This window comes from Tamandua tetradactyla, chromosome 22, assembly GCF_023851605.1.
Source record: "Tamandua tetradactyla isolate mTamTet1 chromosome 22, mTamTet1.pri, whole genome shotgun sequence".
Classification (NCBI taxonomy): domain Eukaryota; kingdom Metazoa; phylum Chordata; class Mammalia; order Pilosa; family Myrmecophagidae; genus Tamandua; species Tamandua tetradactyla.
The window spans coordinates 23,184,605-23,206,402 of NC_135348.1; the positions used below are offsets into that span (position 1 = coordinate 23,184,605).

Here is a 21,798-nt window from a genome sequence, read left to right on the forward strand (position 1 = left end):
TACTTTAAAAGAAAGAAAACACCTCAGTTCACAGCAATGTTGGATATGTGCAGACTCTATTCCTTAAAAGTGCTTAACCTAAGTGGCACAGATGGTTAATTATAGGGTTTCTAAGAGACGTACAAGACTAGCAAGGTCTTTTATTTGTTTGGTTACTTTATGATATTTTTAAAGCCAAACTTTCTTAATATATTGTCTCTTCCTTTATATTGATATGGCTTTTTAAAATTTAGTGAGCAAAATGTGTTTTAAACACCACCAAATTGCAGGTGGAAATTTCTTCACCATGTAGTTTAATCTGGCAAGTGTCCATTGGATGCCTGCCATGTGCTATCACAGGACAGTGGTCAGCACTTTTAGAGCTAAGCTCTGGCTGGTTTTGAACATGGCAAAGTAATATATGCTTTAGTGTTAAAGTAAATCATGTATACAGAAAGCGCTATCGTTTGCAAGCAGGAACTCTTCATTATAATTGTCCTATGGATAGGTTTTTTTTTTTTTAATTGAGGGGAAAAAAGGAGAAAAAGTCCAGGAATCTTTTACTGGGTTTGGTGAGAGGAGTCAAAAGAATTTCAAAGGATATTTAATGCAAGAAAATCCTGTGCTAAACTCCTAGAAAAGCAGGAGAGTGGGAGCAAAGGAATATCTTAAGACAGTGCCCTAGCAAAATGTAAAAAATGTGACCACTTTGAATTCCCAAAAGGCATATTAGGCACATGCTCCCTGGATGCTGCTGGAACCAAGTAAATCCCTTACTTTTTTAGAGGATGCAGGCTTTCAGATCAATAGATCTGTTGTATCCCAAGAGGGAAACAACATTTTTTTTTCTTTCATAGCCAGCCAAGGAACCCAAGAACTTCTGTTGTGGAGATTTAGATTATTCATAGATAAGTGATCCCTGTGGGAAACACTTACTAAATGTACAGGCCCAACCCATCAAATCGATATGACAGTGTGATCAAAACCAGAACCCTATATGCTGATGTTGACTTATTAGAGTTTGAAAATGTGAGTTTCTGGAATTTATTAGCAACTTTACCCCTTAGATGGAAAAACGTGTGCCTTGAAACCATTTGCAATGTATCACAAATCTTTAAATCTCTAACACTTCCACTTATACACAATTTAAACATCTACAAACATAATACGAATGGATATGACATATAAGCTTTAAAGAGCCCTAAATCAGCCCTGGAAATTAGAGTTAGTCCCACTGATACAGGGCCTGAGATAAATTAGATTAATACTTCAGAAAAATCTAGCTATGAATAAGTAGCTATGAAATACTTATTAACACAGTATTAATCTTGGGCTGAAAATTTGGGTTCATCTTTACATAGCTGGAAAGTTCAGCAAAAGTTCTTGTTCCATTTAACATTTCTTTAATTATGGATTTCAATTTAATGGCTTTGTGAAAGTATGGTCTGTATGATATTGATTCTCTAAATCTTTAGGGGATGTCTTTTGTGCCTAGCATATGGTCGATCTTTTTAGTATTCTGTGTGTGTCTGAAAAGAATGTAGTTATCTCTTTGTTGGCCACAGGGTTGTATATAAATATATTTGATAAAACTTGTCAAATTTATTGTTCAAATGAACTGTGCCCTGAATTTATTAAAATCTCCAATTATGATTATGCACTTGTCAGTTTCTCTTTTTAATTTGGTCAAAATATTTCAAGAAACATACAAGAGTATGATCACTGTATCTTCCTGTTGGGTTATTCTCTTTATCACTGAGTAGTGTTCTTTATCTCCATTAATATTTTTTGCCTTAAATTTTATTCATCTGGAATTAATACTGGAATTCCAGCTTTCTTTTCATGACTATTGCCTATTATTTGGTAGCTTTCTAATCCTTTGTTTTTAATTTTTCGCATAATTTTGTTTGAAGGGTCTCTCTTGTGAACAGCCTATTATCTGAATTTATTTTTATCCCAGTCTGATGGTCATCATATTGCAATAGGTGAGCTTAATACATTTGCATTTCTTATGACTAACAATATTTATACTATTGGAATTATTTATACTATGTTTTAAAAGTTTTTTTACTCATCATGGTTTTTCTTTCATTCTATCCCTCCCTTTCATGTTAGAAAGCATTCATAATTTGTATTATTTAAGTGGTTACCTTTAAGTTTCTTTTTTTTAAATCATACTGAATTATTAATTCCTTAATAATTCTAAAGTTGATAGGTATCTCTAGTTCCTCACAAACAACATGAGAAACTCAGAGTTCTTTAATCTTCCCTTTTATCTTCCATGTTACAGTTTAGTTTTTTTTTTACTTCACATATTCTATATTACTGTTACCATTTCAGTCTTTTTTTAAACTTTTTAAATTAATTTAAAAAATTAACAAACAAAACATTGATATCATTCCATTCTACATATACAATCAGTAATTCTTAATATCATCACATAGTTGCATATTCATCATTTCTTAGAACATTTGCATCAATTTAGAAAAAGAAATAAAAAGACAACAGAAAAAGAAATAAAATGATAACAGAGAAAAAAAAAGATTATACATACCATACCCCTTACCCCTCACTTTCATTTATCACTAGCATTTCAAACTAAATTTATTTTAACATTTGTTCCCCCTATTATTTATTTTTATTCCATATGTTCTGCTCATCTTTTGACAAGTAGATAGAAGGAGCCACAGACACAAGGTTTTCACAATCACACAGTCACATTGTGACAGCTGTATCATTATTCAATCATCCTCAAGAAACATGGCTACTAGAACACAGCTCTACATTTTCAGGCAGTTCCCTCCAGCCTCTCCACTACATCTTGGACAACAAGGTGATATCAACTTAATGCATAAGAATAATCTCCAGGATAACCTCTCAACTCTGTTTGGAATCTCTCAGCCATTGACACTTTGTCTCATTTTACTCTTCCCCCTTTTGGTCGAGAAGGTTCCCTCAATCCCTTGATGTTAATTCTCAGCTCATTCTAGGGTTTTTCTCAGTCCCTTGATGCTGAGTCAGCTCATTCCAGGATCTCTGTCCCATGTTGCCAGGAAGGTCCACACCCATGGGAGTCATGTCCCATGCAGAAAGGGGGAGGGTGGTAAGACTGCTCATCATGTTGGCTGGAGAGAGAGGCCACATCTAAGCAACAAGAGAGGCTCTCTTGGGGGTGACTCTTAGGCCTAAATTTTAAGTAGACTTGACCTATCCTTTGTGGGGTTAAGTTTCATATGAACAAACCTCAAGACTGCGGGCTCAGCCTATAGCTTTGGTTGTCCACACTGCTTGTGAGAATATCAAGAATTCAACTTGGGGAGGTTGAATTTCTCCCCACTCTCACCATTCCCAGAGGGGGCTTGCAAATACTTTTCCAGTCACTGATCAAATCACTCTGGGATTCATCGGGTCATCACTCTGGACAAACCAACAAAATCTCATGTCCTACCTGAGATTCCAAGTACTTATGACATTCAATCAAACTATCTACATGAGTTATATTAGGAAATGCTCTAGTCAAAATATAAATTTTGTAACAAACATTTTTTGCTTTAGTCTCACACATAAGGTGACATTTTAAATTATTAACTATCATCTATTTTCAGCACCCTGCAATAATGACATTCCTTTGGTCTTGCTCATGCAAAAACATTTTTAAAATTTGTACATTGTACATTTCATTATTATTATACATGCTAGGCATTCCTAGATTATACCATCTCGATCTTTACCGTCTATCTTTCTTTCTGATTTCATTTATGTCCCCAGCCCTCCTCCCTCTATCATTCTCACATGCAGCTTCATTCAGTGTTTTAAGATAATTACATTACAGCTAGGTAGTTTTGTGCTGTCCATTTCTGAGTTTTTATATTCAGTCCTGTTGCACAATCTGTATCCCTTCAGCTCCAATTACCCAATATCTCACCCTATTTCTATCTCCTGATGGTCTCTGTTACCAAGGAAGTATTCCAAGTTTATTCACTAATGTCAATTCATATCAGTGAGACCATACAGTATTTGTCCTTTTGTTCCTGGCTAATCACACTCAGGATAATGTCCTTAAGGTCCATTCATGTTGTTACATACTTCATAACTTTATTCTGTCTTACAGCTGCATAATATTACATCTTATGTAAATGTCACAGATTGTTTAGTCATCTGTCTGTTGATGGACATTTTGGCTGTTTACATCTCTTGGTAATTGTTAATAATGCTGCTATAAACATTGATGTGTAAAATGTCCATTTGTGTCCTTGGCCTCCTGTCCTTTGAGTAGAGACAGCATATAGATGGGTCCTGTTTTTTAATCCATTCTGCCAGATTATGTCTTTTGACTGGAGAGTTTAATCCATTAACATTCAGTGTTATTACTGCATGGGTAGTACTTTCTTCTACTATTTTGCCTTCTGGATTTTATATGTCATATCTAATTTTCCTTCTTTTTACCTTTACTCATAGTCTTCCTTTCTACACTCTTCTCCACACCTCTCTCTTCTGTCTTCGTATCTGTCTCTAGTGTTCCCTTTAGTATTTCTTGCAGAGCTGTTCTCTGGGTCACCAATTCTCTCAGTGATTTTTTGTCTGAAAATGTTTTAATTTTTCCCTCATTTTTGAAGGACAGTTTTGCTGGATATAGAATTCTTGGTTGGCAGTTTTTCTCTTTTAATAATTTAAATATATTATCCCACTGTCTTCTCGCCTCCATGGTTTCTGCTGAGAGATCTGCTCATAGTCTTATTGGGCTTCCCTTGTATGTGATGGGTTGCTTTTCTCTTGCTGCTTTCAAGATCCTCTCTTTCTCTTTGACCTCTGACATTCTGATTAGTAAATGTCTTGGAGTATGTCTATTTGGATCTATTCTCTTTGGGGTACGCTGCACTTCTTGGATCTGTAATTTTAAGTCTTTCATACTAGTTGGGAAATTTTCAGTGATAATTTCCTCCATTAGTTTTTCTCCTCCTTTTCCCTCCTCTTCTCCTTCTGGGACACCCACGACACATATATTCGTGTGCTTCATATTGTCTTTCAATTCCCTGAGTCCCTGGTCATATTTTTCCATTTTTTTCCCTATGGTTTCTGTTTCTTGTCGGATTTCAGATGTTCCATCCTCCAGTTTTGGAATCCTATGTTCTGTCTCTCAAAATCTACCATTGTAGGTTTCCATTGTTTTTTCATCTCTTCTACTATGTCTTTCATTCCCATAAGTTCTTTTTTTTTCAGACTTTCAGTTTCTTCTTTTTGTTCTTTCCTTGCCTTCTTTATATCCTCCCTCAAATCATTGATTTGGTTTTTGATGAGGTTTTCCATGTCTGTTCATACATTCTGAATTAATTGTTTCAGCTCCTGTATGTCATTTGAATTGTTGGTTTGTTGCTTTGACTGGGCCATATTTTCAATTTTCCTAGTGTGATTTGTTATTTTTTGCTGATGTCTAGGCATTTAATTACCTTAATTAGTTTATTCTGGAGATTGCTTTCACTTCTTTTATCTAGGGTTTTCTTGCTGGATGAATTTGTTGTCTATCTGTTCTTTGACATTCCGTTCAGCTTTATCTGGACCTTTAGCTTAAGTTTTGTTTAACAGAGGAGAATTTTTCAGTTCTTGTTTTCTTGTTTCTTGTCCTGCTTGTGTGTTGCCTCCCCCCCCACCACACTTAGGAGGGTCTACTTAGATATTATAGACCCCAGCCAGATTTTCCCAGACCAAACTGGCCTCCTATCAGGAGGAAAGAGTCACCTGCATCGGTTTTCCCTGAGGGTGAGACCCAGCAGGTTGAAAGACTTTCCTGTGAAGTCTCTGGACTCTGTTTTTCTTATCCTGCCCTGTGTGTGGTGCCTGTCTGACTGCAGGTCCCACCAGCATAAGATGATGCAGTACCTTTAACTTTGGCACACTCTGCTGGGGGCGTGGTGGAGACAGAGCAGAGGTTGTAGGCTGGTTTTAATGGCTTCAAATTACCAAGCCCTGGTGTCTGAATTCCTTGAGGGAGGGATTCCACCTGAGTTGGGCTTCACCCCTCCCCTGGGGAAGGCACAGGCTCCAGACAAGCCCCCAAAAGAGCTCACTTCTGCCTATGCCTGGGGCAGTTGCAGCCTGAAAAGTCCTGCCACTGTATCCAGAGGCAGTCAAACCTTTGTAGATACACAGCCACAAAAACCTCTGTTTCCTTCTTTTTTTTCCCCCCTTTTTCTGTCAATCCTGCCCCCTTGCCGCTGGGGCAAAAATGAGCAACCTCCGCTTTGATCAGTTTCACCTAAGCTGGGGGCCTATTTTTAGTAGTCAGAATTTGTTAATTAGTTCCACAATTGGCGTTTGATTGTGCCCAGTCCCTGCTGCTGGTAAAGTCCTTTCCTTGCCCCTCTGGGAAGCGGCCTGTGGGGAGGGGTGCTGGCCACCGCAGCTTTGGGAACTCACAGTTCGGGGGGGGGTGCTCGCAACCAGTCCAGCTGGTCCAGACTGGGGTACACTGTGTGTCTGGTCACGGACGTGGCCCCAGGAGCTGTTCTGTACTGTTTCTGGTTATTTAGTAGTTGTTCTGGAGGACGAACTAAAACGCGCACGTTGTTAAGCCGCCATCTTGACCAAGAAGTCTCAGACAGTCTTTTTAAAACACATTTTCTTTTTGGCTCAAATATTCTTTCTTCCATCTTAAACATTCCTTCAGATATTATATTCTTAATTCCTGTGGTACATTCCTTAGAAGTTACCTTAGTGAGGACCTATTGGTGATAAATACTCTTGATCTTTATTAATCTGAAAAGATCTTTATTTCACCTTTGTTCTTGAATGATAGTTTAGTTTGGTATACAGTTTTAGTTTAACAGTTAAGTCTTTCAGCATTTTGAAGATATTTTGATATCTTTTGGTTTCCATTTTTACTTTTGAGAATTCTACTGTTAATCTATTTGTTTTTTTCTTTCGTTACACTATAGCTTTTCAGACCTTTTCCTTTGCAATCCCCCAAGGCTTTTAAGACTTCTTTAATTTGGATATTTTATAGTTGCTGCCATATGTACAGAATAGATATTTTTAAAAGAAGTTCTGCCCAGAACTCATTGTGATTCTTTAATTTGAGTATTCATATTTTTCATCAGTTTTGGAAAATTCTTAGCCATTTTCTCTTTCAATCTTATTTCTTACCCATTATCTCCTTCTGGAATATTTATTCATTTGTTGGCCCCTCTTATTCTTTTCTATTTCTTAACTTCCATCTACTAGTTTTTATCCTTTTATTTCTTTGATGAGTTACTTCCTCACATCTCTCTGCTCACATCTTCAAATGCATTCTGTCTTCAGCATAACTATTCCATTGTTTAACCTGTGTTTTGAGTTTTTAATTGTAATGATTACATTTTTTACTTTTAGAATTTTGATTTTATTCTATTTCAAAAAACATCTATCCTTTGCAATAATGTTTGATTTTTGCCTTATGGTTTCTATCCTTTTCTTTTCTTTTTTAGGAAGAAGAGAGCTTTATTAACAGTATAACAATTGGAGAATATGGCAACACTAAGTAAAAGCTGTGTTCTAAAGTCAAAGGGCATTGGAAACTTACAGTCCAAACAGAGAAGGGAAAAGGCAATTTTCAGGTGAGTTCTGTTCTCCAGGCTTATTGGAACATCAAGGCAGAAGGAAACTTGTCCAAAACTGATTGGTCAGAGCTTAGGCCTCTTTTTCTTATCCTGTTTCCTGTAAGTCTTGTTCTTCAAGCTGCACATTCCTGAAGTCTGTGTCAGCATAGAGTGTTCACCTTGTATGCTTCCTTTGCTGGGAGCCATTTGGTAACCCAGGTCCCGAGGGTCAATTTAAAGTTCCTTTAAAAATGGTAAAACAATTACTGCAACTATTGTGTTGTATGTAGACTAAATGAGGGCGAGGGTGGGAGCAAATGGACAAGGTTGAATGTTATTCCAGTAATCCAGGCAAGAATTGACACTGAGTGGTTCACACCAGAGTTATGGTAGGGATTGTTTAGAATCTGGACATGTTTTGATGGTAGAGCCAATAAGATTTCCCTACAAACTGGATAAGTGATGTAATATAAAGAGGGACTCAAGAATGACTCCAGGTTCTTTGACCTGACCAATAGGAAGTTGTAGTAATCATCATCCAAAATAGGGAAGGCTTTGGATAAAACAGGTTTGAGACAAGAAGATTAGGATAGGTCTGGTCAAGCTAAATTTGAGATGTCTATTAGACACATGTCACTTGTTCTGTTAAACAAATTTGTCAACTACTAACCACCTGACATCTGCTAGTTTTTTTTACTTGTTGATGATCACTGTCAAAAAATCCATTGAGGATGCCTCATTGCTACTTCTGCAGTCAGAGTTCTCAATGAAAAAACTGATATCTATGCCAGGCGCATGCCAAGAAAAGCCAAGCCTTGAGGCATCAGAGAATGACCATAAGTTCTAGATTCTGCATTTAACCATGTAAAATGGGGACTTCCTCTTCCTATATTGACATTACATTTGTCCCCAATCTTAACTATTCACCTTCAGCCTCAATGTACACTTCCTTGCCACTCAAGGTGAGATATTCCACCCCTTGTGCTGAGACATGTCATCTTCTTCTTTGACTCCAAACATTCCTTTTCCCTACTCACTCCCCTCTCTCTAATTCTAACAGACTGTTTCTTATTCTAGATCTAGACATGTCTGGGTTTCTGTTTGGCCTGTTTTTTTTTTTTTTTTTTTTTACATGGGCAGGCACTGGGAATCAAACCTGGGTCCTCTGGCATGGCAGGCAAGTGTTCTTGCCTGCTGAGCCACCGTGGCCCGCTGTTTGGGCTGTTTTTATATTATGATCATTTTTATTGACTCCATAGGAGGGGAGAGGTCAAATTAAAAATAGAGACATTGAGGCAGAGAAAGTCTACTGGAGTGGAATTCTAAATCTAACAATTGGCATTCCACCTAGCAACTAAGTACTTTCTATTTGGATACTAATGAAGAAACACTTATTTCCTTGTGTATCATAAAAGCTCTAGCACAGAGGTAAAATATCAAGAGTTCATTAATTTTCTCTCTAAATCTCTGCATGATCAAAGTTATTTTCCTACATCTCTTCTTTTGTCTGTCTTTTTCATAGCATATTAATTGATCTCTGGGAATTCCATACTAAATGAAAGAATCATTCAAGTTTTGATGTTTTGTAATTAAACATGTTCCTAATGCTGTCAACTGATGATCCAGATCTAAAATCTACTTGTTTTTAGAGTGTCTTCATATGGAGGTGGGGGGCCAAAGTTCTAAACCATGGAAACTCAAAAATATGCAGGGTTTTGAATTTAAAGGTGAATTCTGACAGTTGGATGCACAGCTGAGACCATCCTGTAATCAGGATCCAATTCTCCAACAACAAAAATGGTCATGGAGTGTCTTGGGGATAATACAGCGGGTTCACTGCCCAATGTACCCAAATTACCAATTCCTGAGACACATACCAGTGTTTTAAAGAGAGAAAGAGTTTTTTGCTAGGTGTGAAGCAGGAGATCTGGTGGCCTATTGGTCTAAAATCTGTCTCCCTGAACTGCAGTAACACTAATGGTTTTATAGGTTTCCATTGTTTTTTTTCTCATCTCTTCTACTGTGCCTTTCATTCCCGTAAGTTCTGTGATTTGTTTTTTCAGACTTTCGATTTCTTCTTTTTGTTCATTCCTTGCCTTCTTTATATCCTCCCTCAATTCATTAATTTGGTTTTTGATGAGGTTTTCCATGTCTGTTCGAACATTCTGAATTAATTGTTTCATTTCCTATATGTCATTTGAATTGTTGGTTTGTTCCTTTGACTGGGACATTTCTTCAATTTTCCTAGTATGATTCGTTAGTTTTTGCTGGCGTCTAGGCATTTAATTACCTTAATTAGTTTATTCTGGAGATTGTTTTCACTTTTTTTTTCCCTAGGATTTTTTTCCTAGGATGACTTTGTTGTCTGTTCTTTGACACTCAGTTCAGCTTATTCTAGTCCTCTAGCTTAGGTTTTATTTAATAGATCAGAATTTTTCAGTTCTTGTTTTTTTTTTTTTGTTTCTTGCCCTGCCTGTGTGGTACCTTTCTCCCACCCTTTAGGAGGGTCTACTTAGGTATTATAGACCCCAGCCAGATTTTCCCAGACCAAAGTGGTATCCTCCCAGGAGGAAAGAGTCACCTGCATCAGTTTTCCCTGAGGGTGAGACCCAGAAGGTTGAAAGACTTTCCTATGAAGTCTCTGGACTTGGCATTTTTCCTGTTCTGCCCAGTATGTGGTGCTTGTCTGCCTGTGGGTCCCACTAGCTTAAGGTGATGCGGTTCCTTTAACTTCAGCAGACTCTCTCTGCTGGGGGCGTGGTGGAGACAAAGGAGAGGTTGTAGCTGGCTTTAATCGCTTCCCTTTTCCAGACCCTGGGGTCTGAATTCCTTGAGGGAGGGAATCCACCGGAGCTGGGCCCCACCCCTGTCCTGGGGAAGGCACAAACTCCAGACAAGCTCTCAAACAAGCTCAATTCTGCCTATGTCTGGGGCAGTGGAGCCCAAGAAGCCTTGCAGCTGTACCCAAAGAGTAATCAATCCATAGAAACACAGGCACAAAAGAGAAAAAGAAAATCCTTTTCAGAGCAGGACCCCATTCCTCGGGTTTGCCAATCAAGAGTTTAAGTTGGTATGTTGCTCTGTGTATCTCCAGGTCCTATGTGCCCCCTCCTTTCTTGCAGGGCCCAGACTTTTTCAGATCCAAAAAAAGTTTTTTTTCTTTTTTCTTTTTCTGTCAGCCCTGCCCCCTCTGTGCCGGGGCAAAAACCGGGGACCTCCACTTTTAGTCAAGGTTCTGCTAAGCTGGGGGCCTATTTTTAGTAGTCAGAATTTGTTAATTCCACAATTGGTGTTTGGTTGGGCTCAGCACCTGCTGCTGGTAAAGTCTCTTTCCTTTCCCCTCTGGGAAGCAGCCTGTGGGGGAGGGGCGCCAGCCCTGCAGCTTGGGGAACTCACGGTTCTGGGAGGCCACGTAGCTGGTCCAGCTGGTCCAGACTGGGGTATGCTGTATGGCCAGTCACTGATGCTGCCCCAGCAGTTGTTCTGTACTGTTCCTGGCTATTTACTTGCTGCTCTGGAGGACAAACTAAATCCCACACCTCACTAAGCTGCCATCTTGGCTCAACAGTACCTATAATCCTCACTAATGTTTTTATAGAAACAAAAGATGGGTAGGTTTTAGGATAATGAGCACAATGTGTTGAGATGGTGAGTGTTAGAAATGATCTAACTGTTGAGCATGTGCACGTTGATTGCATGCTTAGTCACAGAACGTGGGTAAAAAAATGGTGAAGACGGGTGTGATTTTAGTATTATAATGGGGTCAGGTCTCTTATAGGCTAAAGTTTAATTTCCTGCGCATATTAGGTGGGCCAGTTTTGGTTAGATCCAGTCCCATTTAGCAAGATAGTTTTAGAATTAGGCTGGGTTAGTGCTGAGCTGAGTCAGGGCCCTTCATTTCAAAACATGAGGGGGCTGTCCTTAATGATTTTAAGACTCTAAAGTTGAATAACAAACAGGATAAGGGAGTACAAATGAGGGTCAGTCACAAACTTTCTATAATCCCAAAACAAAGGCTATATAGTTATACAATCATTATCAGAAATCAAGGCATCTGGATTACAGTTCAGAAATTTCAGGTATTTCCTTCAGTCTATTTGAATATACTAGAAAGTAAAAAGAAATATTTATGTAATGTTTCAATAATCATAATCTTCTAACTTCTCAGTTACAGGGAACCAATTTGGGGTCTCTTCAGCTAGTGCTGGAGGCAGAAGATCTTCTATTTTGTTCTTTATCTGAACATTTAAAATATACTTATTTCAGAGTTTCATTTAGATGATCTTATTATCTGAGGATGCGAAGTCTACCTTTGTCAAATGAATTGAAGTGCTTGCATGTCTTATTTCCTCATGTGAGTTATATTTTTTTATTATAAGCTCATTTTTCTAAGGGAGTCCTGTATGCCCTGGCTTGTGGGCAAGGACCCATAGAATGGTTTCCGGCTTTCCTCAGAATGGGGCCTGTGGATTTAATGTTCCTTGACAATTTTAAAAATTCACTTCTCAGCCTAGGAATCTTTGTATCATCTGGGTAATGTGAATCCAAACCTTATTCTTAATAGGCTACAGATCTGGGGTTCCCCTTTAAGATGACTCTTCCTGCCCAAGGCTCTAAGACAGATACACTTTCTTCTTTTCCTAGCTCAGTAAATAGAGTTTTTCTAGTATCTTTTTACTTAAAGAGAGGCTCCTCCAGATTCTTGGCCTTTTATCTGTGGTTCAGTTTTACTGCCCTAAGGGCACAGAGTCTGTCCCCGAATTCTCCTCCTTTCCTAGATTTTAAGCCCTAGCTTCTAGACAGCAAGACTCATCACTGGTTCTGGTTACCCAGTGAGCCCCTTGGCTTCAGTTTCACCTTCCCATTCTTTGATTTCCTTCTTCATTCCTGGTAACTGAAGATTTCTGTGTCATAATCTAATAGCTCAGATGTTTAATTTTATTTGATTATAATATTTTACTCAGCACAGGGATGATTTGAAATAGGGGACAGTGCCCCATTTCAGTATAAACTACTGTATTAGCTGGAAGTTGATTCTTCCATGATTTAAATTATATACAAACAAACAAACCACCAGCTAGTATTTAAAAAGAAATCAGCAAAAATTTCAGACCCTGATCTGTAAAGGTATCAATATCCAGCTTTGATGTAGTGATTGGACTGATACTATTTTGGAATTAGTATCATTGCATGTATGGAGGCATGATTTTAAAAATCCATAAAATTTTAATGCATTTTTCATGTAAGCTACATTAATGAAAATTTAGAGATAAAAATTTCCCATGTTCAGGCAATTCACTTTAAAAAATTTTAAATGTCTATTTCACTTAAAAATTTTCTATGATACATCTTTATTGATAATTGTTGGATGTTTTTATACTGATAGTATTGCTTACTTTATGAAGAATAGGACTGGAAATTTAAGAAAATAGAATTTTAAAATAGCATGATCCCAATCCAGTTATATTTTAAAATTTTATTCCTTTAACTCTCTTTATTATTTATTTATTTATTTACTCCTTTATTTCTTGTTATCTCAGATTACTTTTTTATCTTTCTTATTTTGTATATTTTACAAATTCATTAAAGAAATTTGATAGTCTTTTATTTCAGGAAAGTTACTTGGGTACCCAAATAGGAGCATTATAAGAGAGATTCTTAATTCTTTCACAATTAATATTCTTATTTTGAATACTCTAATAGCATGATATTTTAGTTCTTTACAGTGTGCAAAGTACTATCTTAAATGTTACCTCTTTGCACTCTTACAGCAACTCTATGGAGTTTTCATAGGTCTTTTACCTGTTTTCACTGATAAGAAACTGAGGCTCAGGAAGTTCAAAGATTAAATCCAAAATAATGACAATAAACTGGGATTAGAGGCAAGAATTCCTAATTCTCCTTCAAGGAAGCTAATTTTGTGAAATAATTGGTTATGAGATCAATGGTAATATCAAATACTGATTTTCTGGTTTGCTCTGGATCAAAATTACTCTTTCTCAATGGGTACTTTGTAGGAAATCAAATAAAAGTACATTCTCCATGGAATTATTTTTGAAATGTGCACCAAATATTGCCTTGGAAGGAATTTGAGGGCTTTTGATTCCAACAGTGTGGCTGGATAAATAATTTGAAAATCCTTTGTAATATTGGGTAAAATAAAAAATTCTTATAAGTCCAATTGAACTCACAAGGAAGTAAAGGTTACTCCTGGGGTCAAAAATTGCAGAAAAACTGAAAGATACAGTAATAAGAAGACACAGACATTTTGAGTGCCCAGAAAGTATTTTGCTGGTCTCAATTATCAGGAACTTGAGGTTTTTATTTTTTTTAAATAGATTTAAAAAATGCAATTTTATTGAGATATATTCACACATCAGATAAGCCATCCAAAGTATACTGTGAGTCAGTGGCTCCCAGTATCATCTTATAGTTGTGCATTCATCACCACAATCAATTGTAGAACATTTTCATTACTCCAAAAACTAAAGAACACTCAAAACATCCCACACCTTTATCCCCCCTATTATTTATTTATTTTTTGAATTTATTTTATTATTTATCTGCCCATATACTAGATAAAGGGAGTGTCAATCACAAGGTTTACACAGTGATAAAAGGTCATGTGATAAAAGCTATATAGTTATACAGTCGTCACTGCGAATCCAGGCTACTGGGTTATAGTTCAACAGTTTTAAGAATTTCCTTCTTGCTTTTATAATACACTAAAAACTAAATAGAAATATCTATATATTGCATTAGAACAACTTCCAGAATGATCTCTTGACTCTATGTGAAATCTCTCAGCCACTGAAAGTTTGTTTAGTTTCATTTCTTTTCCCCCTCTTGGTGAGGAAGTCATTTTCAACTGCAAAATATCAGGGCCAGACTCATCCCTGGGAGTCATATCTCATGTTATCAAGGAGATTTACATCCCTGGAAGTCATGTCCCATGTAGAGGGGAGGGTAGTGAATTGGCTGAGAGAGAGGTCACATCTGAGCAACAGAAGAGGTTCTCTGGGAGTGACTCTTAGGCATAATTATGAGTAGGACTAACTTCTTCTTTGAAGGAAAAAGTTTCATAAGGGCCGATCCAAAGATCAAGGGCTTGACTTATTAAATTTGGAGTCCCTAATGTTTACAAATATAAGGAATTCTCCAGGTGGGGAAGTTTAATAGTTCCTTATTTTTCCCCAGTCCCACAAAGAGCCTTTGGAAATACTTTTAATTTTCTGCCCAAAATACTCTGGGATGTATCAGGGCATTACATAAATCTGTACAGAATAACAAGATCTCATTCCCTATTCTAGGCTCCATGTATTTAGGTTGTTTAAATAAACTGACCAGACAGATTAAGTTGGATAGTATGCCACAGAAAAATTAAATTTGGGACAAAATAAGCATTTCTTCTTTTGTTCTTACACAGATACTAAAGTTTTAAAATATAGAAACTATCAACATTTACCCTATTGTCTGATTTACTTTAGTCCTAACCAACCTCATTCGTGTCTCTAATTAAAGTCCGATCTCTTTTTCAGCTTTTTAAATAGTTGTTGAAAGGAGTAATGCTGACTTTCATAGTGCAGAACTCTAACTGTGAGCCTCAGGTGTCACACAGATATCCAAAGTTCAAAGGAACTACCAGATTATACACAAGATGCTTAGCTTCTCAGAATTTATAAAGAACACATAAAACTCAGGACAGGGGCTTGAGTTTCTTCTTTTTTTATAGCTCAGATACAGCTTCATTCAGTGTTTTAACATGATTACTTTACAATTAGGTATTATTGTGTTGTCCATTTTTGAGTTTTTGTATCTAGTCCTGTTGCACAGTCTGTATCCCTTCAGCTCCAATTACCCATTATCTTACCCTGTCTCTAACTCCTGCTGGACTCTGTTACCAATGACATATTCCAAGTTTATTCTCAAATGTCGGTTCACATCAGTGGGACCATACAGTATTTGTCCTTTAGTTTTTGGCTAGACTCACTCAGCATAATGTTCTCTAGGTCCATCCATGTTATTACACGCTTCATAAGTTTATTCTGTCTTAAAGCTGCATAATATTGCATCGTATGTATATACCACAGTTAGTTTAGCCACTCTTCTGTTGATGGACATTTTGGCTGTTTCCATCTCTTTGCAATTGTAAATAATGCTGCTATAAACATTGGTGTGCAAATGCCCGTTTGTGTCTTTGCCCTTAAGTCCTTTGAGTAGATACCTAGCAATGGTATTGCTGGGTCGTATGGCAATTCTATATTCAGTTTTTTGAGGAACCGCCAAACTGCCTTCCACAGTGGTTGCACCATTTGACATTCCCACCAACAGTGGATAAGTGTGCCTCTTTCTCCGCATCCTTTCCAGCACTTGTCATTTTCTGTTTTGTTGATAATGGCCATTCTGGTGGGTGAGAGATGATATCTCATTGTGGTTTTGATTTGCATTTCTCTAATGGCCAGGGACATTGAGCATCTCTTCATGTGCCTTTTGGCCATTTGTATTTCCTCTTCTGAGAAGTGTCTGTTCAAGTCTTTTTCCCATTTTGTAATTGGGTTGGCTGTCTTTTTGTTCTTGAGTTGAACAATCTCGTTATAAATTCTGGATACTAGACCTTTATCTGATATGTCATTTCCAAATATTGTCTCCCATTGTGTAGGCTGTCTTTCTACTTTCTTGATGAAGTTCTTTGATGCACAAAAGTGTTTAATTTTGAGGAGCTCCCATTTATTTATTTCCTTCTTCAGTGCTCTTGCTTTAGGTTTAAGGTCCATAAAACTGCCTCCAATTGTAAGTTTCATAAGATATCTCCCTACATTTTCCTCTAACTGTTTTATGGTCTTAGACCTAATGTTTAGATCTTTGATCCATTTTGAGTTAACTTTTGTATAAGGTGTGAGATATGGGTCTTCTTTCATTCTTTTGCATATGGATATCCAGTTCTCTAGGCACCATTTATTGAAGAGACTGTTCTGTCCCAGGTGAGTTGGCTTGACTGCCTTATCAAAGATCAAATGTCCATAGATGAGAGGGTCTATATCTGAGCACTCTATTCGATTCCATTGGTCGATATATCTATCTTTATGCCAATACCATGCTGTTTTGACCACTGTGGCTTCATAATATGCCTTAAAGTCAGGCAGCGCGAGACCTCCAGCTTCGTTTTTTTTCCTCAAGATGCTTTTAGCAATTCGGGGCACCCTGCCCTTCCAGATAAATTTGCTTATTGGTTTTTCTATTTCTGAAAAATAAGTTGTTGGGATTTTGATTGGTATTGCATTGAATCTGTAGATCAATTTAGGTAGGATTGACATCTTAACTATATTTAGTCTTCCAATCCATGAACACGGTATGCTCTTCCATCTATTTAGATCTTCTGTGATTTCTTTTAGCAATTTTTTGTAGTTTTCTTTATATAGGTTTTTTGTCTCTTTAGTTAAATTTATTCCTAGGTATTTTATTCTTTTAGTTGCGATTGTAAATGGAATTCGTTTCTTGATTTCCCCCTCAGCTTGTTCATTACTAGTGTATAGAAAAGCTACAGATTTTTGAATGTTGATCTTGTAGCCTGCTACTTTGCTGTACTCATTTATTAGCTCTAGTAGTTTTGTTGTGGATTTTTGCAGGTTTTTGACGTATTGTATCATATCGTCTGCAAACAGTGATAGTTTTACTTCTTCCTTTCCAATTTTGATGCCTTGTATTTCTTTTTCTTGTCTAATTGCTCTGGCTAGAACCTCCAACACAATGTTGAATAATAGTGGTGATAGTGGACATCCTTGTCTTGTTCCTGATCTTAGGGGGAAAGTTTTCAATTTTTCCCCATTGAGGATGATATTAGCTGTGGGTTTTTCATATATTTCCTCTATCATTTTAAGGAAGTTCCCTTGTATTCCTATCTTTTGAAGTGTTTTCAACAGGAAAGGATGTTGAATCTTGTCAAATGCCTTCTCTGCATCAATTGAGATGATCATGTGATTTTTCTGCTTTGATTTGTTGATATGGTGTATTACATTAATTGATTTTCTTATGTTGAACCATCCTTGCATACCTGGGATGAATCCTACTTGGTCATGATGTATAATTCTTTTAATGTGTTGTTGGATACGATTTGCTAGAATTTTATTGAGGATTTTTGCATCTATATTCATTAGAGAAATTGGCGTGTAGTTTTCTTTTTTTGTAATATCTTTGCCTGGTTTTGGTATGAGGGTGATGTTGGCTTCATAGAATGAATTAGGTAGTTTTCCCTCCACTTCGATTTTTTTGAAGAGTTTGAGGAGAGTTGGTACTAATTCTTTCTGGAATGTTTGATAGAATTCACATGTGAAGCCGTCTGGTCCTGGACTTTTCTTTTTAGGAAGCTTTTGAATGACTAATTCAATTTCTTTACTTGTGATTGGTTTGTTGAGGTCATCTATTTCTTCTTGAGTCAAAGTTGGTTGTTCATGTCTTTCCAGGAACCCGTCCATTTCATCTAAATTGTTGTATTTATTAGCGTAAAGTTGTTCATAATATCTTGTTATTACCTGCTTTATTTCTGTGAGGTCAGTAGTTATGTCTCCTCTTCCATTTCTGATCATATTTATTTGCATCCTCTCTCTTCTTCTTTTTGTCAATCTTGCTAAGGGCCCATCAATCTTATTGATTTTCTCATAGAACCAACTTCTGGTCTTATTGATTTTCTCTATTGTTTTCATGTTTTCAATTTCATTTATTTCTGCTCTAATCTTTGTTATTTCTTTCCTTTTGCTTGCTTTGGGATTAGTTTGCTGTTCCTTCTCTAGTTCTTCCAAGTGGACAGTTAATTCCTGAATTTTTGCCTTTTCTTCTTTTCTGATAAAGGCATTTAGGGCAATAAATTTCCCTCTTAGCACTGCCTTTGCTGCGTCCCATAAGTTTTGATATGTTGTGTTTTCATTTTCATTCGCCTCGAGATATTTACTAACTTCCCTTGCAATTTCTTCTTTGACCCACTTGTTGTTTAAGAGTGTGTTGTTGAGCCTCCACGTATTTGTGAATTTTCTGGCACTCCGCCTATTGTTGATTTCCAACTTCATTCCTTTATGATCTGAGAAAGTGTTGTGTATGATTTCAATCTTTTTAAATTTGTTAAGACTTGCTTTGTGACCCAGCATATGGTCTATCTTTCAGAATGATACATGAGCACTTGAAAAAAAGGTGTATCCTGCTGTTGTGGGATGTAATGTCCTATAAATGTCTGTTAAGTCTAGCTCATTTATCATAGTATTCAGATTCTCTATTTCTTTATTGATCCTCTGTCTAGATGTTCTGTCCATTGATGAGAGTGGTGAATTGAAGTCTCCAACTATTATGGTATATGTGTCTATTTCCCTTTTCAGTGTTTGCAGTGTATTCCTCACGTATTTTGGGGCATTCTGGTTCGGTGCGTAAATATTTATGATTGTTATGTCTTCTTGTTTAATTGTTCCTTTGATTAGTAGATAGTGTCCTTCTTTGTCTCTTTTAACTGTTTTACATTGGAAGTCTAATTTGTTGGATATTAGTATAGCCACTCCTGCTCTTTTCTGGTTGTTATTTGCATGAGATATCTTTTCCCAACCTTTCACTTTCAACCTATGTTTATCTTTGGGTCTAAGATGTGTTTCCTGTAGTCAGCATATAGAAGGATCCTGTTTTTTAATCCATTCTGCCAGTCTATGCCTTTTGATTGGGGAATTCAGTCCATTGACATTTAGTGTTATTACTGTTTGGATAATATTTTCCTCTACCATTTTGCCTTTTGTATTATATATATCATATCTGACTTTCCTTCTTTCTACACTCTTCTCCATACCTCTCTCTTCTGTCTTTTCGTATCTGACTCTAGTGCTCCCTTTAGTATTTCTTGCAGAGCTGGTCTCTTGGTCACAAATTCTCTCAGTGACTTTTTGTCTGAGAATGTTTTAATTTCTCCCTCGTTTTTGAAGGACAATTTTGCTGGATATAGGAGTCTTGGTTGGCAGTTTTTCTCTTTTAGTAATTTAAATATATCATCCCACTCTCTTCTAGCTTCCATGGTTTCTGCTGAGAAATCTACACATAGTCTTATTGGGTTTCCCTTGTATGTGATGGATTGTTTTTCTCTTGCTGCTTTCAAGATCCTCTCTTTCTCTTTGACCTCTGACATTCTAACTAGTAAGTGTCTTGGAGAATGCCTATTTGGGTCTAATGTCTTTGGGGTGCACTGCACTTCTTGGATCTATAATTTTAGGTCTTTCATAAGAGTTGGGAAATTTTCAGTGATAATTTCTTCCATTAGTTTTTCTCCTCCTTTTCCCTTCTGTTCTCCTTCTGGGACACCCACAACACGTATATTTATGTGGTTCATATTGTCCTTGAGTTCCCTGATACCCTGTTCAAATTTTTCCATTCTTTTCTGGATAGTATTTGTTTCTTTTTGGAATTCAGATGTTCCATCCTCCAAATCACTAATTCTGTCTTCTTTCTCTTTAAATCTATCATTGTAGGTATCCATTGTTTTTTCCATCTTTTCTACTTTATCCTTCACTTCCATAAGCTCTGTGATTTGTTTTTTCAGTTTTTCTATTTCTTCTTTTTGTTCAGCCCATGTCTTCTTCATGTCCTCCCTCAATTTATTGATTTCGTTTTTGAAGAGGTTTTCCATTTCTGTTCGTATATTCAGCATTAGTTGTTTCAGCTCCTGTATCTCATTTGAACTATTGGTTTGTTCCTTTGACTGGGCCATATTTTCAATTTTCTGAGCCATGATCCATTATCTTCTGTTGGCGTCTGGGCATTTAGTCAGATTTCCCTGGGTGTTGGACCCAACAGGTTGAAAGATTTTTCTGTGAAATCTCTGGGTTCTATTTTTCTTATCCTTCCCAGTAGGTGGCACTTGTGGCACACGTTTGTCTGCAGGTTCCACTAGTAAAAGGTGGTGTGGGTCCTTTAACTTTGGAAAACTCTTGCCGTGGGGGAGGTTCGCCAGCTGAAGCAGCTTGGAAGAGTGCCAGCCGGCCCGGGGTTCCGAACGCAGGGAGGGTCGCCGGCCGCCGCAGCCCGGGAGAGCGCCCAACTGAATTTCCTAGTCGGCCCGGGGCGCCAAGCATGGCGGGAGGGCGCCAGCCGCCACAGCCCGGGATAGTGCACCATTCCCAGCCGGACTGGGGAGTCACGTGTTTGGAAGTGACCCCCCCCGGTCACCGTTCTCCACGGTCTGGGAATTTCCGACCCAACTCTCTCAGTTGGTCCGGGGGGCCTCGCGTAGTGGGGGTGCCAGCCGCCGCAGCCCGAGGGGACCGCCTGCCCAATTCTGCCAGCTGGCCTGGGAAGGAGGAAGGGAGGGACTCCGGCCACTTGCCGTCCTGCCCGGGAAAGCCCGTGCCCCTCGGTGATCTCACCAGAGCTGGTTCTCCCAGACAGTCAGCCGTTCCAGGATAGGGTACGCCGTGCCTTTGATCTCCGTCGTGGCTCCGGGAGCTGCTCTGTATCGTCTCCACTCCCCCAGTAGCTGTTCTGGAGGAGGAAAGGTGAGGGTGGCAAGGCTGTCGAGGCAGGTGGTGGAGGAGCTGGTGAAGGCAGAAGAGGGCACGGTGGTGGTTGGAGAGCCACCGGAGCAGGAGGAGAAAGGGAAGGATAAGATGGCGGATGGAGTGCCGCCAGAGCAGAAGGGGAAAGAGGAGGGCAAGATGGCAGCGGGAGCACCGCTGGAGCAGAAGGGGGAAGAGAAGGGCTGGCTGGCGGCGGGAGTGCCGTGGGTGGAGAAAGAGGGAGAGGAGGGCTGGCTCAGGGGCTTGAGTTTTAACAATAACTCATGGAGAGGTATGAAGACTCATAAAGTACACCTTTTTCAGTAAAATGGTAAACACTTAACCTGTACAACTCAGGATTACCAAGGTAAATTATCAACTCACAGTCCAAATATCAGCTCTAGATAAAAAATTTAACTGCACTAGAAAACAGGCCAGAATTTGTGAGTTGGAAAAAAACAGTAGTAGGAATGGACCTTTAGGAAACTTTTATATTAGCATTATTACCTAGAGAAAAAAAGTTTCAAATAATAAAGTATATAAAAGAAGAAATAAAGATAAAACAACAAGATACTATCAATAAGGAAAAGGTAGATTTGAGAAATAACTGAAGAGAATTTCTAAAACTGAAACCTATAATTACTGTAAATCCAAAATTTGCTAGAGAGGATAAACTGTATTTTAGACACAGCTAAAGAAAGAATCAATGAATGGAAAGAGATCTGAGGAGCTAA

At 37.9% G+C, this 21,798-nt stretch overlaps 1 protein-coding gene and 1 long non-coding RNA gene across 8 annotated transcripts in view; one reads left to right on the forward strand and one right to left on the reverse strand.

Annotated features, from left to right (window-relative positions):
• ANAPC10 (anaphase promoting complex subunit 10) overlaps window positions 1-21,798 on the forward strand; it is a 218,519-nt gene that overhangs the window by 182,146 nt on the left and 14,575 nt on the right. For all 3 annotated transcript variants that reach the window (XR_013167480.1, XR_013167479.1, XR_013167481.1), the window contains exons 7-8: window positions 1,893-1,964; window positions 7,440-7,568. The gene's annotated coding sequence lies outside the window, so the exon portion shown is untranslated. The remainder of the gene's footprint in view (window positions 1-1,892; window positions 1,965-7,439; window positions 7,569-21,798) is intronic.
• The window catches only part of LOC143666275 (uncharacterized), a 144,531-nt gene that overhangs the window by 105,585 nt on the left and 17,148 nt on the right, over window positions 1-21,798 (reverse strand). The window lies entirely within an intron of this gene.